General features: G+C 40.7%; 1 long non-coding RNA gene across 2 annotated transcripts in view; it reads left to right on the top strand.

Annotated features, from left to right (window-relative positions):
- The window catches only part of LOC310759853, a 42,600-nt gene extending 27,347 nt beyond the window's left edge, over window positions 1-15,253 (top strand). Inside the window, exon 3 of one of the 2 annotated variants that reach the window (XR_014546571.1) lies at window positions 14,464-15,253. This is a non-coding gene — a long non-coding RNA (uncharacterized lncRNA). Of the gene's footprint in view, window positions 1-2,065; window positions 2,182-14,463 lie in introns of those variants that run through there. The other variant, XR_014546572.1, reaches the window with a different exon arrangement.
- Window positions 15,254-21,807: the final 6,554 nt, after the last annotated feature.

Raw genomic sequence — 21,807 nt, 5'->3', positions numbered from 1 at the left:
ATGTTTCATCCTTTCGTGCTGCAACCCCTTACATTTGAATCCCCCCCAACAATATCATTGTTGCCTTTAAGAACAACGTTGTTTGTGAAGCTTTCACATGCCCCTTTCCTTTTAAAAATTCACTTTAGAGAGATCTTTCTGAAACATGGCTGGTGATTTACATCTGCTTCTCGTCGAGGATTGTGGAGTTCAGCTTTATAAATATTTAACTCAAAATAATAACTGGAAATGTACCTGCTGTATTTCTTCATCTTATTAATGGATAATGGGTCTTTTTTATATATATAGGGCAAGCAGAATCATGGCGCAGGCTCTACAACAGTGGGCGGGGGGGGGGGGGAGAGAAAACAATGAAATAGAATCTGGTCATCATTTCTCCTACATAATGTTTGGTATATAATTTGCTACCAAGCATTCATATGACAGAAGACATCTATATTGGATTCAGCCTCCACAGGAAACAGTGCAAATTATATATGAAACACAAGTATGTTAAATTAAAAATGTGATGTACAAGATACATATTTGTATCGTGTATGTCACTTTTTTATTTCTCATACTTGCGCTGCATATATAATTTGTCGTGTTTTCTGGAAAGGCTGAATATAATATAGATGTTTTCTGTCATATGAATGCTTGGTAGCAAATTATCTTTGATATATGCTACATTTGTAACATTCAAGATTTGGTATTCCTGTTATGTACTCTGGAGAGTGGCGGTCTGCATCATTTAATAGCGGCCCTCTTCCTGGATTGGGGAAGTGGTTCAAAAAAAGAAAAGTCAAGTCCAAAATGGATTTCTCATGTTGTCACTCTCACAATAGAGGATAGTTATTATAGTGTCTATTGAAGTGTCATAGTAGAGAATAATTATTAAAGTGCCTTCTGAAAAGATGTATCCTCCCTCCCACCCTTGTTTGGGCTGCAATAAAAGGTTTATGTGTATATTTGACTAGATGAACCTTTGATCTGATCCCCTCTTACATCCTTATGCTAAATATTTGGCATGAGAATTGGGAGAGGGAGGTCAAATTGCCCTTATTTGAATCTGTAAGATGCTGGATGATGTGGAAGTCCTACAGATCCGATCTCAATCCTCTACTCCCTTAGACACCAGTGATGTTGATGATTGCAGCCTGGGAATGACTGCTGAAGTAGCTAGATGTAATACTCTCATGGGACAAGGCTTCCATACCCACAGTGCTGATGCTGCCTTTCGTGGTTTCTTGCTCCTGACAGCGGATTCAAGAAAAAGAACCAAATGTTATTTGCAGGCCTCTCCCTGCCACTCCTCAGATGTTCCAATCAACCATAGAATGCCTCTTTTGATGAGGCTTTGGACCTTGGCTCTGTACTGCCATCCTTTCTGAATGTCGTTTGTTTGTGTGTGTGTGTGTGTGTGTGTGTGTGTGTGTGTGTGCAGAAAGCTTCATCTAGTTTTTGTGTTGAATCGGGGCTTACATACTTGTCCCCTCATCTCCTATGGGATCCACGGAGGCAGAAAATATATTCACATCAGAATTCTCTATGCAAGCTCTACATCTTCTTTCTTCCCTGTGCCTTCTCTGTGCATTGATCTTCCTCTCCCCTTTTCATCTCAAAAAGCACAATATAAAACTAGTGGACACCTTTCAGTGTAAGTGTAACATTTACATGCCCTTTGCATCTCCCTTTATACTGCCTGAATAAATCAAGATAAAGCTATCAATGGTTTATAATGGAGCAATGGATATATTCCCCAAGCAGACAGATCTGTGTCTTAATGCATTCAGTGTAAAATGTCACTTTTAGTCATAGGGTATTGTTACGAAAGCATACTAAACTACAGTCACACACCCCCATTGTACTAGGAAAGCTAATCTCCATTATGAAACCAACTGAGCCCAAGGTTCACTGAAGGGCTGTTCAGGGATTGGGAATGATGTGTATGTTGTGAAGAAATGTTTCATACCACAAATGCATGAAACATACTTTTGAAGTCCTCGCTGCACCCGCCACACGGCCATACCAAGGTAGGGGGTGGTGCTGCTTCTAAAATGAAATAATTCTTGTTTCTTGTTTTCAGGAGGATCACATAGGACAATGATAGTCAGTGTTATCTCCTCCTGGTGTTTTGGACTACAACTTCCCTCATCCCCAGCCAGCCTGGCTAATGGTAGAAGGTGATGGGAGTTGTAGTCCCAACAACTCTTGGAGTGCACCACGTTGACTACACCTGACACAGAATGTCACCAGGTCAATGCCAGAAGTTTCCTGGTGTAGGAGGATCTCAAGGGATGGCTCAGTCAGTAGAACACGAGACTCTTAATCTCCAGGTTGTGGCTTTGAGCCCCACATTGGGCAAAAGATTCTTGCATTGCAGGGGGTTGGACTAGGTTACGCTTGTGGCCCCTTCCAACTCTGTGATTTTCTGATCATTGATCTATGCAGTCATTCTTATTCATGTAACTTTGGTCTCACAACTGTGCTTTGAGTCCTGAAGTGGTATTTGATGTAGTGATGTCTACAAATAACCTCTCAAAATTAGGGATGGGTGAATGTGTCCATCGGTTTCTCTCCGTTTACAACTTTCCCAGTCTTAATTCAGTTCTCCACATTTGCATCTCAGTTTGCAGTTCTTCTTTTTTTAAGATCCTCATGAAAAAATCACCAATATTTTAGTGCAAGCCACTGTGTCTCAGCAATATAGGGTCAGTAATGCCACCTTACCTTACAGGGTTGCCATATGGATTAATAAGGTGAGATATGCAGAGTGAACGCTCTCAAGTTGCAATCTAGATGCCAAGCATAATTCTTTATTATGTTCAGACACGTGATTTAGGGGATCAGGTAGCAACTCTGAGGTTAATTCTGATTGCAGGCATCAGACACATCTAATTTTACTGCTTGGGCTACCTGACACTGGTAATGCAGCATGTGATAAACTGCATATAAATCAAAAGATTGCAACTTTGCACCGTGTAAATTTGCTGAGATCCCTCCCCCACTCACTATTTTAGTATTTCAAAGAGTTTTCAATGAGAGGTCATTGCTTGCAATGCCATTTACAATGAAACATTTATATTGTAAACCACTCTGTGATCCTTGGATGAAGGGAGATATAGAAGCAGCAGCAGCAGCTTCAACCTAGCCCCTCAGGAGTCTTTCTTGTGCATTTCCCAAAAGAATTACAATGTCACACTTGAGCAAAACTAAATGTGAATACATTGCAGATACGCCTCCTTAAGTGACTTGAGGATTAATTGCCTGATCCATAAGTTCGTTTTATCAGAATAGGTGGACTGAAACTGGTTGAGTCCTGCTGAGTTCAAGGGGGTTAAAATACCTGAGGCTGAGATATTTAATACACCAACTCTGTGGCAATTCATTACAGTCAGCAAGAATATTATGAAACTGCTCTAGAAAGAGTGATTTGAAGGTTGCAGCCCTAGGCAGGTTAGCTGCAGGTGTCTTCCACCCTACTCCTTTTTCCACTTTTTTGGCAGTGGATGACAGAAACTATAAGAAAAATCTGCCAGCAGTGTTACCTGACCTAGAGAATAGGATAAGTTGCCTGAGTCACAGCACGGCAGGAGTGTGTGCAAAAATTGCACTTGACTTGCCAGCCATGGAACTGGAAAGAAGCAGGAAGGTGCAGCTGTGGCATTTCTGCTTAGAAGCGTCATGATATGAACTAGAGTGGCAAATTTTGTTCATCGAACATTGACAAAGTGAAAGTTGGTTTTTCAAGGTGAGTGAAAACACCAGAAAAATGCTGTCTCTATTCATGGCTGTTGAAGGAACACGGGTGGCGCTGTGGTCTAAACCACAGAGCCTAAGGCTTGCCGATCAGAAGGTCGGTGGTTCGAATCCCCGCGACGGAGTGAGCTCCCATTGCTCAGTCCCAGCTCCTGCCAACCTAGCAGTTCGAAAGCACATCAAAATGCAAGTAGATAAATAGGTACCGCTCCGGCAGGAAGGTAAATGGTGTCTCCGTGCGTTGCTCTGGTTCACCGGAAGTGGCTTAGTCATGCTGGCCACATGACCCGGAAGCTGTACTCCAGCTCCCTCGGCCAGTAAAGCGAGATGAGCGCTGCAACCCCAGAGTCGTCTGCGACCGGATCTAACGGTCAGGGGTCCCTTTACCTATTCATGGCTGTTATCAACTCTGTGCAACATCTAATCCCCCTTTCTTGCTGTTTCCTCAGCACTTTGTTGTTGCTGTTTCTTTCTGCAGTAGCAGCAGCAGCAGCAACAACAACAGCAACAGCAATTAGTCACTTGCTACAATTTTCTTCTCTCAAAGCAACTTACTTAAAAAAACAAACCCTAGAAAACCAAATTAAAATAACTAAAATTAACTAGAAATGCTCATCCTGCAATAGCATACAGGACAGATCTTATACCACCCAACTAAAACATGAACACCACTGTATGTGCATAGCATCCATAACTGGTATCTGTTGATAGGCCAGTCCTCCAATAATTTGTCCTAGATGCCCTTTAAAAACAACAAGACTAAGCAAGTAGATATTAAAATGAAATGTGTGCAATTTAATTTTCAGCCTCTGTGAATTCTTAAGTACGTCACAGTATAGCTTTATTAATTGCCCTGCATTCTATAATATATAATCAAGCTGCTAGGAACTGTGGGTGCTGGGGGGGGGGGAATAGCCTGCATAATGATTGGTTAGTTTGTGTGGTATAATACTGTCATGCCGTAGGTGTTGGATATGTTGTTGACATGTGATTACATTAGAATGATTATAGTATTAGATGGATAGATTGTTATACGATTATATTTCAAGATTTTATGTGTTATAATGCTCCTGTTATCAAAGTGAGTCATTCGTCGGATTGTTGTTGTGTTTTGAATTGATTTACCTATACCTGAATGTTACTGTAATGATGTATTGATTTGCATTTTTCTTGCTCTGTTGTGAGGCGCTTTGAGCATGTTTATTTGGGCAAAATTGACATACCATTTTAAAATGGAAATAAATAATATGAAAAGACCTTTCTAAATGGATGGCAGTCATATTTATGCTGCCTTGACTATATGGTTGAAAAGTGGTATTCACTTAAAAAGAAGAAGAAAAAGACAGGCTTTTTAATGAACTGTTAAACATTATAAACAACGAGATGGCTTGATTTCCAAAGAGTACTACTGAGAAGATTCACAGGATAATTAAAAACACTAGGCAGATATTGATGTTGTTATTGTAGCTAAATAAATCTCTCCAAAAAGATGTCAAGTGTTTTAAACCTTTCAAGTGTTCACATTTTAAACCAACTTTCAATGGTGAAGGAAAGACATTGATTCCCCTAGCCATAGAATTTAGTACCACCACTGCAATCTCTGATGTGGCCAAGCCTCAGTTCCTGACACCAGGAACTAAGCTGCGAGAGATGCATGAGTACCAAGTGGGTAGGGACCAAGAACATTTGGGAGATTGGGAGGAAAAGGTTGAAACTATGTGCTTCCTAGCTCCGCGGCAAATTAGGCAGACATAATTGCGCCCCTATCCAGAGCCAAATGTACTTGTTTGACCCTGCAAAGGAAAATGCTGTGAAATGCAGCCTGCCACCAATTAATGACAGACATTCCGTTCATGTTGTATTGCCTAGACAGACTGTCACCATGCTTTAATCCATCTTGATTAGTCAAAGCACACAAGGAAGCTATTGATTTGTGTTCATTCTGGTACAAATGGTGACTAGATTCCAGTGCCGATAGGCAGCTTTCTTTCATACCTTTGTAAAATGATTCCCGGAATAAAAAAATGGAACATCTGAAAGTGAGGTTCAGAGGACTTTACTGTACCTGTAATTTGCTATCAGATCAATCTATATTAAAGTATAGTGCTTCCTTAATGCATTTAGTGCCTTCTTGGAAACATTTGTAAGACATGCTACAGCATCTCATTCGGAAGCAATATGCTCAGATCAATCCTAGAAGTCTTACATACCATTGATACATTATCTGGAGTTATTGATCAGGATGCATTTTGTTGTGATTTCATTCATAAATCCAGTTTAGGATATTTTTAAAACTTGTTTTACCAGCGGCTCCTTCCTATGTACAACATTCAACAGCTGTCCCCCTGCTGTGGCAAAGAACATCCAGGAATAGGGTTTTTTTGTCCAGAATGTAGAGGAGGAAAAATTCCTCACAGTCCACACAAGGATTTGCTTTTGGCAATTTCTGCCCCATCCCTGGGCTGGCAGAATATGTTATCCCTTACGGGGTTTTAATTTGCTGAACCAATAAATTATGCAGCCCTCATTTCCTTGCTTCTTCCTATGTAGGACCATATACTTAAAAGCATTCATATTGAATTTTGCCATGTGTCTGAACATGTGTGGAATTTTTTGGAATGAAGCTAATATTTGTGATTTCCTTAACTGTGATTTCAACAATACCACTAATATGAGTGTGTTTGATCAGTGCATTTGCGTTAGGGTGAACAATACCCGTTTGTATTGAATGTTTAGTGTTTTCCTGTGAATAAATTGTATACGTACCATGTGAGTTCCAAATTCAGTGATTCCATCATAGTAGCAGATAGGACAATCTGTTTTTAGTACCGTGTCAGGAATATGGTGATAAGATTCCGATGTTCAGTTTATCAAAACATTTACAGAGATCAGAAGTAACAGAGCTACTTAAAGTCGAACAAATGAGAGATCTCTCCCTGCTCATCCAGATCAATAAGGATTTCTTCACTTCTGGAAACTATTGGCTTAGATCCCAGACAACATAATTTATCAATGAGGGAATTAGAATCCTAAGTAGGAAACCATAAGAATAAGTGGAACTCATAATGTTGATTTCTTCCTCTTTGGAAGCAGTTTAGAAACCCACACGACAGTGTGTTTATTTTAATTTTCTAATTGTGTATGTGTTTCCCACATTTTTATTAACTTCAAAAATATTTAAACTTAGTACTGTAGGGAATATACAATAAAACCTATAGTTATTTAAGGTGGGGGCCTTAAGGACCTTCCGGTGTCCTAAATTAATGTCCTCTGTTACTAATGTTAGAAACACAGACAGCCATTATAACTGGGCTATTTATTATCTTGTGGCTTGCAGACCTAGATACGTTAAAAGTAAATGTGGGTTTCAGAAATCTTCCTAAGACATGATTGAATGGATCATACAAGTCTACTTAGGCAATATTTCTAGTCCTCCTAGATAGGGCTGTTTTCCTTTTTTTTAAAAAAAATGATATTTATTCAGAGTTTCAAAGGTACAGAAAAGAAAAGAAAGAAAAAAACAAAAAAGAAGAAAGAATACATAAAAGCCAATACAACAACACCATAACAAAAAAGAAAAAGAAAAATCCCATATTACATCTTTCATTTGCTTATTTCCTTGACCTCCTCACACCTCCCTTTTTGTATTCTAGCTTAATTAATTATTTCAGCAAATTCTTTCCATCTTTCTCAATTTTTATTTGAATAATTTATCTTGACAGTCTAACCTATTAATTAACTCAGCAAATCCTTTCCATCTTTCACCATATTCTGTTATTCAATTTGCCTTAATTTGTTTAACCTTATCTTACCATAAAATACCTTAAAGCTAAAACTTAATACTTATTTATACATATCTCCTTATATCATTTCTACTAAAGCCAGATAGTTTCATTCCAACATTTTCCCTAATGTTCATTAATTTTACACTAATTCCCAAAATAAGAATTTTTCTTTATAGACTTTCTTCCAATTTTCATCCAACGTCCCTTCTTCCTGGTCTCGGGTTATGTCAGTCCTTACTGTCCATTCCATCCAGTCCATCAACCTGGTGATCTTATGTCCGAGGCCCTTAAGTCTCTTCCATGCCCCTTCTGCAGATTTTCTTCTTGTTGTTTATACTTGCACTTTTCCTTGTCTTTTGTTGGTCTCTTTCTTAATTTCTTTCCTTTCTCCTTGAGGAGTAGATCTCTGGGGGATTCCAGCCGATATTTATTTCCATCTCCCCTCATCAGACCAGCCCATTCCCCACAGTCCCACTCCCCACAGTCATCAATGTGACCCCAAAAATAATTAACAGCATATTTCAAAGTCCCTCCAAAGTTAAGAGCCTCCTCAGCTCCAGGCTCCCCCTGGCCCACTCCAAATTCAATCTTCAAAAACAGCGGCTTATGCTCCTGCAGGGCCTCGGATCTCTCCATTTGTATTACTTGAGGTGCAGCCGCCACCTCCTCCATTATCATCTGCCGTTGCACTTGCCCAGTTGAACCAGTTTCCTGAGTTGGTCCCTGTATGATTTCTGTGTCAGTATTCCCTGTTTGTCCACATTTACTGACTACAACAGTCATCAAGTCCAACTTCTCATTCATCAGATCCATCTTCTCATGCAAATGCTCCAGCAAAGCATTTGTTTTACAAAAAGCCAGCACCAAGACTTCCTCCCAACACATTTTTATTCAAGGTCAGAAGACTGGTCCCACGATCTTAATCTCGCAGCTGTAAAGTCCCCTAGTGGACTGCAGCAACAATTTAACAAGCTCCCTCTAGAGGAGACAATTTCTATTTGTATCCATCTTTTTAAAACATATCCAACAAAGGAAAGTTACTTTCATTTTTCAAATATTTTGTTTCTTTAGGATGCAAAAGGCAACATTGGAATCAGTTTGTTTCTCTTTTTTAGCTATCTGTCAAAATGTTCCATTCACAGTCAATGAACGTCTCCAACAATTTCTGTCTCTGACACCCTGTTCCCAGGTTTGAGACGGTGGAAACTTACTTTTCTTTTACTCTTTCTCCTGCAGGCTTAAACAGTCAAAAATTTCCCCCCTTTTCTCCTGCTTCCAAGGGGGTTTTAGTAGTTATAAATGAAGGAGATTTCGACCTTTAGAAACGACTTTCCAGGCTATTAGCTTACAAGGTTTTTGCTTCAGTCTATTTACAAAAAGCGGAAGGCGGACTTCCTGTTTTAAACCTTCCCGCTTCGATGCCAAATTAGAGTGTTTCTTGATCCAATTTTCCGTTTCTACTCACGGGTACTTGTTTAGAGTCCAATTGTCCACAGGAAAAAGTCAGCGCTCTCCGGCAATGGCTATGCGGCTTCCCTCCGTGAAAGTAGCAATCAGTTCGCAGCACCGTGCCGCTCACCCCACTTCGCTCCGGAGCCCCAAAACGGGGTTCCCCGCGAGTAGGGGAGGCGCTCCTGGTGCCCTGCTGAACCCCACGTTCCCAGGCTTCCTCCACCTGGGATGATAGGGCTGTTTTCCTGATAGCCCACTCTGAGGAGGGAGAAGATATTTAGCACCCCCAAATGGACTGCTGGCAAATCACATGGCCACAACCATCCCTCCCTCCATATATTCTTCTTGCTTCTGAATTGGTCACTGGGAGGGAGAGGTAAGGAATATGGCACCAAGGGATAATCCTGGGGAGGGGGGCAGGATCTGGTGATATCACTTAGAGCCTTACACCAATTGGGACTTCAGCACCAGATTGCAGGGACTTGAAGAACTACCTGTGTTTAAGATTTTTTTTTATAGCTCACCCATTATATGAAGCCATAGAGTTTCCTTTTCCTCTTAATTAATGATCTGCTTGAATTGTTGTGTTTGTGCTTTTGTTGCCTGTTGTTTACCTTCAGTTCAAAATAAAATGCTGTTTTCTTCATAGTTTTCAGTGTAGCCTTCTAAAGCATAGAGTTTTGTTTTGTTTTTCATGCCCTGGTCTAAACTGGGGAGTATCCCTCTCCCCCATGGCAGATCTCTTCCTACCAGGAAGTAAAACACAGTGTGAAGCTGTACAGTATGTAATCTTATACCTTCTGTATCTTGGAGAGTCCAGTATCAATGTTGCACATGTATGGACGCTTTCCATAGGTTGAAGCCTGTAAATGATTGAAGCATCATCTTAACCACCTGATTATGTGAAGCTGTAGTAAGTTAGCCCTGGAGAACCACCCCTGTTCCATGCATTCTCCTACAGAGGGAGCGGGCTGAGTTGAATTCGGAAAAGGAAGGAAGCAGTTAATTGTTGGACTTCAACTCCCATCAGCTGCATTCAGCATGTCCAGTGGTCATAGATGATGGATGTTGTAGTTCAGCAACTTCACGTGGGTCAAAGGCTCCCCAGTCCTGTGTCAACAGTTAAGCTAAGGGTCAGATGCTGGATTCTTGAGATGTTGAAAGGTTGTTTTAAACATCTTTCTGAAGTGAGGACCTCTTTACAGCTAGAGAACCGAAGTGACAGTTTGCTACAAGAATAGCAACAGCCCTGCACCTCAGATCACATACTATTGCAAATTAGCCCTTTTCACATATTCCAAAACTATTATTAGTATTAATTTGGTTTCTGTGGCAGCCTTTATGACATATGGTTCTATTGTGGTTTACAAGCATAGCTGCTTATACTGCAAAGCTGTAAAAACAAAATACAATACATTAAAACCAGGTTAAGATGATGATGATGATGATGATGATGATGATGATGATATAAAATACAACAGATTGTCATTACTCAGTTACAGCAAATCAGCCCATCTTCCAAAGCTTAGGTGAAGAGTTACTTCTTCAGCTGGCACTGAAAGCCATACAATAATGCTTCAGGGTGTACCTTTGTAGAAAGGGAATGCCGTCACCTGGGTGCCACTACAGAGGAGGCCCTGTCTGAAGTCACTGCACAATAAGCCACAGCTAGCAGCAGGGCCTCCCCTTCAGAGATGAAAGGGAACAACAGATAGCACAAAGGGGCTGTGATGCTTACCTGACCCCCCTCCAGCTGAGAGAGGTTTTTTCTGCATACTAGAATGGAGCTGGGGAAGGATGAGGCAGTTCCAAGGTTGGCATAGTGCAAATAGAGCCAATCTGGTGCCCCTGCTGGCATGTTTGCACTATACCAATCTTATCACTGCCTCACCCTTCTCCGGTGTATCCCAGTATGCAGGGAGGTCAGATAAGCAATGCAGCAGTGTTTCCCAAACTTGGGTCTCCAGCTGTTTTTGAGCTGCAAATCCCATCATCTCTGACCACTGGTCCTGCTAGCTAGGGATGATGGTAGTCCAAAAACAGCTGGAGACCCAAGTTTGGGAAACACTGCATTAAACCTTAAAGTATGAACTTGACCTCAAGCTCCTGCTGCCTCTTTTAAGTCCCATTTGCACTCTGCAGTGTTGAACAAAGCTTTGTGCTTTTGGGCAACTGCGGTGAAAAAACAAAGCAGGTGAACTTCTCATATGTAAAGTATCTTCCTTATTGACTCCATTCCCCACCACCACCACCACCACCACCACCAACCAGGGTAGTTGAAAGACTATTGAGAAGACAGTTCCCACACACTGTTCACCTCATAGTTGAGGGGATTAAGTTTCAGTAAAGAATTATTGTTTGCTGTGGAAATGGAGGGGGGGGCATAATAACTAAAGGAGCTATAGATGGAGCTCAACAGTTACTGTAACAAACAAACAAACAAAGCTATAGATATAAGTGCAATTAATTTGCCATGTAAGCACCACAAGTGAACTTAAATTTACTATGGGTTAGGGTCGTGCACCTTTCTGCATCACGGAGTGAGAGATTATAGGAGGCACATGTTTAAAATGCAGACATTATTTCAGGTCACAATGTGCTTGAAGTACATTTGATGCATCAGATTGCTTGAAGGCTTGAAAGCTTCCAGCTGTTGACCTGGGTGGGGTTTGATCAATACTGGTCAACGTGAGCCCTCTGCTCTGCTCCGCTCAGGGCCACTTATTTTATTTCCTGCTGCCATTCAGCACTTAGTACAACCTAGGCAGGTTGAAAACTGAACTTATACCAAAAAGAAAACATGGAATATAGCCTCCTGCCTATTTCTTACTCTTTGTGCTTAATTTGCCAAGGCAGACATTTTCCAACTGTGTTCTGAAGAACCCTGGGGTTCCTTAGAAGCTTAGCAGGGTGTCATTGATGTGAAGATCAACAATGGTGGACAAGTTTCCCTGAAAGTAAAGCTAGCCTTTCCCTCAGATGCGTAGCTCCTGGATAGTTTCTGAGGAACAGCAGGTAGGACAAAGACAGAGTCCAAACAGGCCTAGACAACTCTGTTGATTGGCAGTGTGACTCAGAATGCACCCCAAAATCTTCCACAACACGAAAAGGTCTCCATATCCCATGTGGAGGGGGGGGACTTCTAGGCAGACAAATACATGTGAAAGGGGTTTGCGAAGTTTAGTTTGAAGAACACTGTTTTAGAGTACAAATCATATCTCAGCCATTTACACCCAGAGCAGCTTGCCAAACATGTTAACAACATCAGACCTATTAGTTCAGACCAGACTCTTCAATGCAGAAAAGAGTCCAGGGGTGGCAGTGGGACAGCATTAATTATTGTGTATATTGTTAACTGCTTTGAAATATATAAACGAAATGCTGTATATAAATTTTAAAAATTGGTCCATCAATTCATAACGATATTATAGACAATATTGAATTCTTCAAATGAAACGGATGGTATTGACCACCATTGCAACTGAACATCCTCTCAAACAAAAACAATCCAGAAGTTTCCCTTCCCTGTGGTGCAACCTGTCAGTTTGCATTTCTTAGTGCAGAAAGTATTGATCTCATGTGCAAAGATCTTTCCTATTCTGATTAATTCTAGAAGCTACTAGAAGCTTCTCTGTGTGAGAGAAGCAGAGGCAGAAGGGTTAATGATTGTTTGGGTTATACCTTCTGGGAACCTGCTTTGAACTAGTTCTCTTATCTGTATTCTGCAGAGTCGTGCTGACTATAAATATAGGCCAAAAGGAGCCTGGGTCTTACTTTTCTCTTCTCTCTCTCTTCCTTTTGGTGTGGTGTTTCTGTTTCTGTACATAGAATGCTTAGTGGTAAGGTTTAGTCTTATTATGAGTTAAGTTTATGCTGCAACTGGATTTTGTATGCACTGAGCCAATTTTGATTGTTCTGGATTTGATAATTATTATGCTACTTTTGCCTTCAGCACATGTAAAGCTCTGCTGAATGAAGTACTGTTGCCTCTGGTCTATTTTTGGGGAACTCTGCAACATGTTTAAGGTTTTCCTCCACATGTATGACACATGTATGACAACATATGACACAACCCTATACATGTCTACACAAAAGTATGCCCCACCGATATCAATGGGACTTACACTATAGCAGAAATATAAGAGAGTTTTGTTTAGTCCATATAGTTAAGCACACTGACTTAATTTGCACCTCTCTAAAACAAAGTGGTATTTTAGGATAAAATACATTTAGAAATGAGCACATTTCTAAAAGTGTGTATTTTAATATATAACTTGTGATCGAATCTGCAAAATAAATGCTAACCGCAACATAATATATATTTAACTTCATATGCATATTAATTTTCCACATCTTAATGTGGTAACTGGATGGATTCAACACATGCATTGACAAGGACCAGAAACAGAGTGACTCATCCATCCCAATGCTTAGGGATGGATGACTTGCCTTGCAGCCTCAGTGCCTTTCTTGGAAAGCATGCAGCACTCTGGTAGTGCACCTCTTTCAGGAAGGAGAGATATAAAATGTTCAACTGTCCCATTGAAAGAGAATATGACTGTGGGAGTGGTTTGTATTCTATTTTTAAATGAAAACGTATGTGTCTTCCCCTGCTTTCCATCTGACTAAAATTTACTTGGTGAAGTCTGTGGAAACTGGTCCATTAGAGTGAATGGAGTCTTGCCCCATCGGTCTCAGTGCACTCTCATTCGGCCCTCACCTGCCTGCTATCATCAACCAGTCCAGGGGATGGCACTTCCTGACAGCTTCCTCCTCCTTTTTAGTCCCAGCATTGCACCTTGTAGAACTCAGCAGGGAGGGCAAATGGGGACAAAACTAGAATTGTAGGCCCTGCCTCTCATTGACTCTTCCCACCGTTTGAGCTCCTTGCCTTCTGCCCTACTATTCCTAGTGGGCACCAACCACCACCAGTCAGTGTAAGCCTTCTTACTTCATATAATTCCTCACTCAAACATGTAATGAAATCATTTCAGGCACTTTTAAGCAGCCATTTGTGTTACACTGAGAAGAGCAAGCACTTCTAATGGATTTTTTTTAAAAAAAATGCAACTCCAAATAATTTACAGAGATTAGGATGTTGTCACAAAGATACCGGAAGCTTAGGGATTACTCTCTGAAGCTGTTCTGTACTGACAGCTAATTGGTAGCACTCTTTGAGAGCCCATTTATAGCTGGATACAGCTGAATGAAAACAAGCCACAAAAGGGAGCTCATTTTTGTTTATCATTAATTTTTACTTGGTTCTGTAGGTTTTTTTCCTTAAAATAGAATTTTCTGCAATCTCTACTAGTATTCCCATTATATCATGTAAATTGATTTGGTAAATTCATTCATTTGTTTGTTTTAGTTGTCTTCCTCTTTTAGTGGCCTGTAAATCCAGTCCAATGAATGAATAAAATTATGCCTAGGGTGAAGAGATATAATATCTCCATAAATGATTAGGGAAATTCTCATTTTATTCCAACAGATCATGCTGCTGCCCTTTGAGAAAGAATGAAATTGAGGAATCATTGTCTTTGTGACTCTTACACCTACTAGGCATGATCTAGATTAGGAACTCTGGTTGGCACACAAATAAATTCTAATGAAGAACCACCAACCTCCTGACCTTCACCACAATACAAGTCTGTTTCCTAAACTGTCATATATCAAACCCTTAGTGCCATGTAGAAAAGCTAGCCACAATTATCTACACTGTGGCCACCGGCTTCATTTCACTCTAAATTGATGGCTCAACTGGTTGTTTACAAAGATACATCTCCTACACTAAAATGCTAGCCCATTAACTTTGAAAGTCGGCATCAGAAGTTGACATGTTCAACAGATGAGTCAGAAACACATCAGATGTTTCTCTCTTGTTTTTCCCTTAGGTGCACTTCTGAGTTGTTTTAGCTTTGCACCTCAGAATATGGAAGAGTCATACTTGCAAACAAGGTATCGTACAGGTGCATCACTGGGGACTCCAGAATCAGTGCTGATCCCCCTGAGTATGCAACGCAGTTTAAACTGTGATTGCTTCAGGAAGATCCACATAAACATTTTAGAGCAGAGTATATGGAGTGGTTAGATGGGTGCTAAGACCTCCTTTACCCCAAGGTTTCATTTGGTGCAGTCTGTTCATATAAGCGCTTACCTGGGGAGAGAAGTGTTTGGAAGGAGAAGCTATAGGGAAGTAAGCAGGGTGGGTCCATAGTACTCCTTCGGACGCCACTCTTTCCCTTTATACATGATTGGGATAGACTCAGGTTTAAACCAGTGGGTCTGCTATGGTTATCTACAGTGATGTTCTGTGTTGTATTGTGTATTGTGTAATGCTGTATTGTGTTTTTAACATTCGGTTGGAAGCTGCCCAGAGTGGCTGGGGAAACCCAGCCAGATGGGCGGGGTATAAATAATTTGTTGTTGTTGTTATTCCCTTGACTTCGGTGTGTATTTCAACATTCCTGCCATTTACATCCTCAGAAACTACATGTGAAAAACGACGACGCAAAGTTCCCTTGTGTAATGGGATGAAAGCAGCTGAACATTCAAGTGCTTGCAGAATCGTGGGCTTAGATTAGATGGTTTACTGTGAGCTTCGCCATGAAATCAGATAGTGGACATACCTGCATTTTCAACTGTGCAATATTAGAGTCTGAGTGGCAGCAGCCTGTTTCAATACACACTTGTTTACACACCTATTTAAAATATTTTGTCATAAGGTGCCATACTTCAACATTATCTCCATGGATATTGGCTAATGGGCAAATTTCTGTGTTCTGACATATTGCCTTGTTAGTACCTCATTAACACCTGCTGCTAGTGAACAGTATTCCTTGGGGACTCTTTTCTGCTGTGCACTCACCTGATGGAAAGCTAATTGCGTCACTGTGTAGCATTCCCATTAAAGCTGCTGAGCATCTGTGATTAATAAGGCACTGCAGTAATGAGGAAGTGAACCTAGGACTCAAAAACACCTCCCACTCCCATTAGGTTTGCTTTTGAAGGCCAGGGCTTTAACTGCAAGCCTCTCTGGGGCAACCGCAACATAACCAGAGCCTCCAAAGATCTGGCAATGGGGATGGGGTGGGGGTACATCAGGTAAATGTTCTGAACAAAGGGGTACTGTTGTATTTATCCTGCTTGGCACCTCAAGTGCATGGATACTGTGTGGTCTTTGCTTGCTATCCTGCCTTCCTGTTTCTACCCTAACTTAATATGGAAGAACAAAAGCAAAGTTGTGTTTTATGATGGACATTCTTCTCTCCTGTCAGCCCACAGAGCTGGTTCTGGTCCTGAGAGTGGGGGGAGGATGCCTGTACTAAGGGGGAGAGTGCATAAAAATGGATATATCTGAAAATATATGCAGTATATCAGGAGAAATTGCTTGCAAAAAATTCGTGCTCTAGTCAAAACTGTATATAAAAGGTATTAGGAGAAATCTGTACTAAAATGCTGAAGAAATTTCATGGAGATTTACTTATTTTTTAACCCCAAATTGCTGCAGAAATGTGGAGAACTGAATTTAAGACTGGGGGGGAAATGAGAAACAGAGTGAGCTTAAATTAACGCATTCGTCCATCCCTACTGTAGAATATTGTGGGAAACTCTGTATTGAAAACCAGACATTTAAAATGGGGAGACGAGACAGGGCAGGTATGAGTCATAGGCCCTGCTCAAGTACTGGGTCCTTTGCAGCTGCCCAAGGGGTTTGTGCTGTGGAATTGGGTCTGCCTGTCTGTCCGAGAGAGGGGGGGGAGGGAGAAAGTCCCAATATAGTAGAGGAGAAAGGTCTACCTTGTCTGGAACTGTATGTGCTCCATGATTCTGAAAACTGCCAGAGAAGCCCTTAAGAATATTTGCTTCATTCATTCATTCATTCATTCATTCATTCATTGTTCTAGATAGCTAGAGAGAGCCTCATGTAAGGGTCCTAAAATGCGGGCAAACTGAGAATTTTCCTGTGATTCGCACCAAAAGGCTATTTCATACATTCTGGATATGTATCCAGCCTCTAATCAGACTATGCCAGCAGGTGTACAGTTCAGAGCCAATCCTGCCTCATGAATGTGTGCCTGTATGCTAATATGTTTGCATATACACATTTCTCTCATGTATCCTTTCATTCTTAGGTGCACACTTAAGAGGCTTAGGTCTTAACATGAAAATATATAATTCATGAAGTAGTCCTTATTTTACATTTGCGATGGGACACATCATCTAGGTCTTCTCAGATTAACGTGGAATAAATAAATCTATTTACCCCATGAAGGAAGTGTGATGGGGTCCTTCCTCTCTCTCCCCACCATGATCCTTCAGATCTTTGTATTTCCCTTTCCATTCTCCTTCAGTCTTTCACCTGCCCATCAATAACACACATATGAACAAGGGGTGTCCAGTCTATTTTCTTCCAAACCCGGTCTTTTAAAAAAAGTAATTAATGGGGGGAAATCATTGCATGCAGAATGAAAGAGCTGATGATATCTCAACAAATGGTTACAATTAATTAGTACTCAGAGTAGACTCTATCGCAGAAAATCTAACACACATTTAAAATAAACTCCTTAAAGTACTGGCATAAATATAAAGTAGAACAAAGTACAGTTCTGCTCTTTAGTAAGGAACTGCAAGGTACAGCCTGAACCTGCAAGAATATAATCAGATTCCAATTTGTGATAACAAGATGGAGCTCTTAAATTCTGAAGTTGCACTCATGAGCGATGATGACCTAGCCCTGCAGCTATGCAACTCAAGCAAATCATTATCCCATACAAATCTTTGTGCTGCACAAAACCTCTCTAATTTACGCTATGTCTGCCATCCCCATGTGACTCTTGAATCAAGCATGTTGTCCAATAAATGAAGATTTGTGTACTATTATCTCTAGCCACTATTGTACTCAAACTTCATTAGACTTTTGAGATCCAACGTTCTACTCAAAAGGAAGAAGCAATTATCTCTAACGATATGCAATACTGCTAGGAGTGTAACAAGCTTCTTTCAGACACAAGCCATCCTCCTTTAGGAGTGCATTTTAATTTTGTCAGTGCCTGTGTAACATCACATTCCCAGTAACTTAATGACGCCACACGTAGCTCTGAACTCAGCCCTTTCCTCCTCCTTCCTTCTTCCATTGATTAACCATGCAGAGGATCACTGTACCCTATTCTGTTTCTGTTTCAGCAGCTACTGATAGCTGAAAGGTAAAATGGATGTCAAAATAATAAAGTGAGCAAGGCATTATTCGAATAACACAATGGCCCTTCCCTACCAATCCATCCACCTGACAGGTGCAAAATGGGTCACCTTTCAACAAGGTGCATTTATTTTTTCACATTTAGAATGATGCAAACAATTCAAACCTTTAGAATAGCATACCGTTCTTTCAAATACATCTTTAAACTTAGAGTAGGCATAGTGGACATTTATAATAGGTATACACATTTCAGCCAAATATAATTAGAAAGAAAAAGTGCCAAGATATCAGGCCCTGTCATGGTTTAGAACTAAAATGCCAATTCGCTTTGCAAAAAAGGAGGAAGAAGAAAGAAATGTCAATTATTTTCATTCTCCATTGCTCGTTCCCTATTAAAAGCTCTGTGGTAATGGCTGGCTTTGGGACACCTGGTGTGTTCAGCCAGGAGTTTCAGAGAAGAACGTTAATGGAAGGCTTATACTACAGGCCACAACTTTTCACCCATCTGCACCTGTATTGCTTGTACTTACTTGCTTGCTATATATATATTCCATTTGTATACCGCCCTTCCCCACAAAGGAGGCCAGGGCAGCAAATAGAAAAAGGCCTAGAGCAGACTTCTTCAACCTCAGCCCTCCAGACTACAATTCCCACCATCCTTGACCACTGGTCCTGCTAGCTAGGGATCATGGGAGTTGTAGGCCCAAAACATCTGGAGGGCCGAGATTGAGGAAGCCTGGCCTAGAGCAAAACAATACAACAAAAATAAAATAAAAGCACCTAAAAGCATTTGGAACAATTCAAAACATCTAAAAATAATCATATACCCTCACAGCTAATCATTTCAAGGTCTCTGGAAACAGTATTGTTTGGCCAGGAGTATTTTTAAATTCCTCCTGAACATTTAAGAATGTAAGAACCACCTGATGGATCAGACCAATGGCCCATCTAGTCCAGCATCCTTTTTTTCACAATACCCAACCAGATGCCTGTGGAAAACCAGCAGCAGTATGTGAGCACAAGAGCATTCTCCCTTCCTGTGACTAATTTATTTTTACGAGAGACATTACACTTACTTCTGTAAAACAAGAAAATCTTTAGTAAAAATAGATTTAAATTTTAAAAAATAAATAAATTATATACTACTAATTCGTTAATATTGAGGGAGACAGGTGCATGTCACCCGCAAGGGCATCCCACAAAAAACTCTTTATGTTGCATCATCTCTTCCTATCCTGCCCGTTGGACTTTCTTCCCCTCACAAAGGAAGGGCTCAGATCCTCTGACCAGACCTTGCCTTAATGAAACAAGGCTCTCTGTGCTGCTAAACATGGTGGTTGAGCTGAATCCCTGTTGTGGTTCAGCCTGTTTTCTTTCTAGGTCCTCATGCACTTTTTATTCTCCCTCCCACTTTCGTTCCCTGCATGTGGGTGTCAACTCTGCACCTCCTCCGAGCTCTGTCACATCCTTTCTCCTTGCTTTTGATGCTTCACTCTGCCTCCTCCCCTTCCTTTTTTGCTCAAGTCCCTGCCCTTATCTGAAGACCCTGATTTCTCAGCTTCTTGCTTTCTGTCACAATTTCCTTTGATCAGCATTTCTGCAGCATGCTGCTTTGGTCATATGTTTTTGACTTTGTTCTCTCGATGAGCTTTTTGCTATCAGTAAATTTCCCTTCTCTGGCCCTTGTTTGATCTCTCTTAACCTCCAGCCCTCTCCATTTATTCTACAGCCTCCAGTCCACCTACCACTGTTAAGTTCTTCTGTCTTGCCCTCCCATACTTCAGCACTTCAACTCCTCCCAAGCTTCTCCTGACCGCATGATGCTTTCCGTCAGTATTTTCACTGCCTTAGCTGAACACTTTTGCATGTCCTTCAGACTGACCTTGGCTGACCCTGGTCAATTTCCCCTGCTTTTGATCACTGTCTAACTAGACAAGCTCAAAATATTGTGCAAGCTCCTTTCACTACACTCTTTCATTCCAAACTCTTCCATGTTAAATCCCAGGGCACTTGCCTTCCATTGCCTCCCTACATCAGAACCTCATTGCCTTTTCTTTCCATTTCACTTGCATACCTTCAGTTCATATCCTTCATTTCAACACACCTGTGCAAACTATATTTCCATCTCAATATGGCAGAGATATGATGCCCCTGATTGTAGCCTATAGAGAACAGTTTTGGAAAGCTCATGATCTCAGGTTTCTCCATGTAGAAGGAAGCCCCAAATCCGCTGCAAGGTTCACTTCAGATGGAGTTCACAAAACACTTCTAGTGCGCCAATAAGTTATTTGAAGCAGATGCCTCTTCTTTGGTAGGGGCTTCAAATTGAAAGATTTCAGTTAGCAAAATAGTCATCCAGTACTGCTTGTTTTAAGCAAACAGAAATATAATGAGAGGGGCATATTTAACCACATCGTAATATAGCAGTTTGTAACACAGCACCTTACAGAGCTATGTACAAAAGGACATTGCAATTCACAAAACAATGCCATGCATAAACAATCACATTTATACATTTGGCTACCTTTTCACATTCAAGCATCTCATGTATGAGACTTGCATGTGAGTTACAAAAACCAGCCGCTGTTGAATTGTGGGACCCCAATAAATTATGGATGCAATCCTATGCATAGTTCCTTGAAAGGAAAGCCAGTTGAACTCAGGTAGATTTACATCTGAGTAAGCATGCACAGAATGGGGCTGTACATCAACTTTCCAATTTCAAAGCCCCACAAATTTGAGATCCCTGTTTCACTTGATGAACTGTTCTGAAAATTACTGCAATCAGAATCAATGGTAATGTGCATGCTTGCAGCACCACAGCACGCTTTTGCCGGCATTATGGGTGGGGAGAAAACTCCTAGAAAAGAGAGAAACTTTTCCCAAATGCTCACTGAAAAGCTTGCAAAGCCTGAACTGATTTTGAATTAAGTCTAGGACAACTTGCCTTTCACTCCAGTTTGCATCCCCTTTAGCCTAGTCATCGGGATCATTATCCATGTCGTACATAGGTAAGCCTTTACTTAAGAGCAGCTGGTTTGGATAAAGACCTGCCATTTACAAAAAGCTCTTCTTTCCAAGGTTTCTGTTGCCGTGACACCTTAATCCAATACTTAGTTCTTTCTTTTTTTTTGCAATACATTCCACCACATCCACACTTCTTTCCCAACAAAGAGGGAAAGAATATAATATATGTATTATATAGATAATTGGAATCATTTAACAGCAAAGGAGTTGTTCTGCCGAGCTTAGAAATGAATGCAAATGTATTGAATATTTGAAGACTGAACAAACTGAGTGCTTATTTAGAGTGAGATTTAAAAAACAAATAAAAAGCAGTTTGTTTTTTTTTAAAAATGGCAAGAATGAAAGATTTATTCTGTTCTTCAAGGTGATGCCTTCTTGTATCTATGTGGACTATTTGACTGTGTATTCTTGTTTATAATTCTCATATCTTGTGGAAATATTTATTCCTGAACTACTGTTTTTTGACTAGCCTGTCTGTTGTGCTTCCAGGCCTACCTGTAGGGCATCATGCTATGATAATGAATTATCTGAAACAATGATAGCATCTATATAGCGTTGGTTTATCTGGGACTCAGAGGCTGCCACACCACAGTTTTATTACAAAGCATT

Source organism: Podarcis filfolensis (genome assembly GCF_964270895.1).
Source record: "Podarcis filfolensis genome assembly, chromosome: 3".
NCBI classification, from domain to species: domain Eukaryota; kingdom Metazoa; phylum Chordata; class Lepidosauria; order Squamata; family Lacertidae; genus Podarcis; species Podarcis filfolensis.
This window is presented reverse-complemented; position numbering and strand designations above follow the sequence as displayed.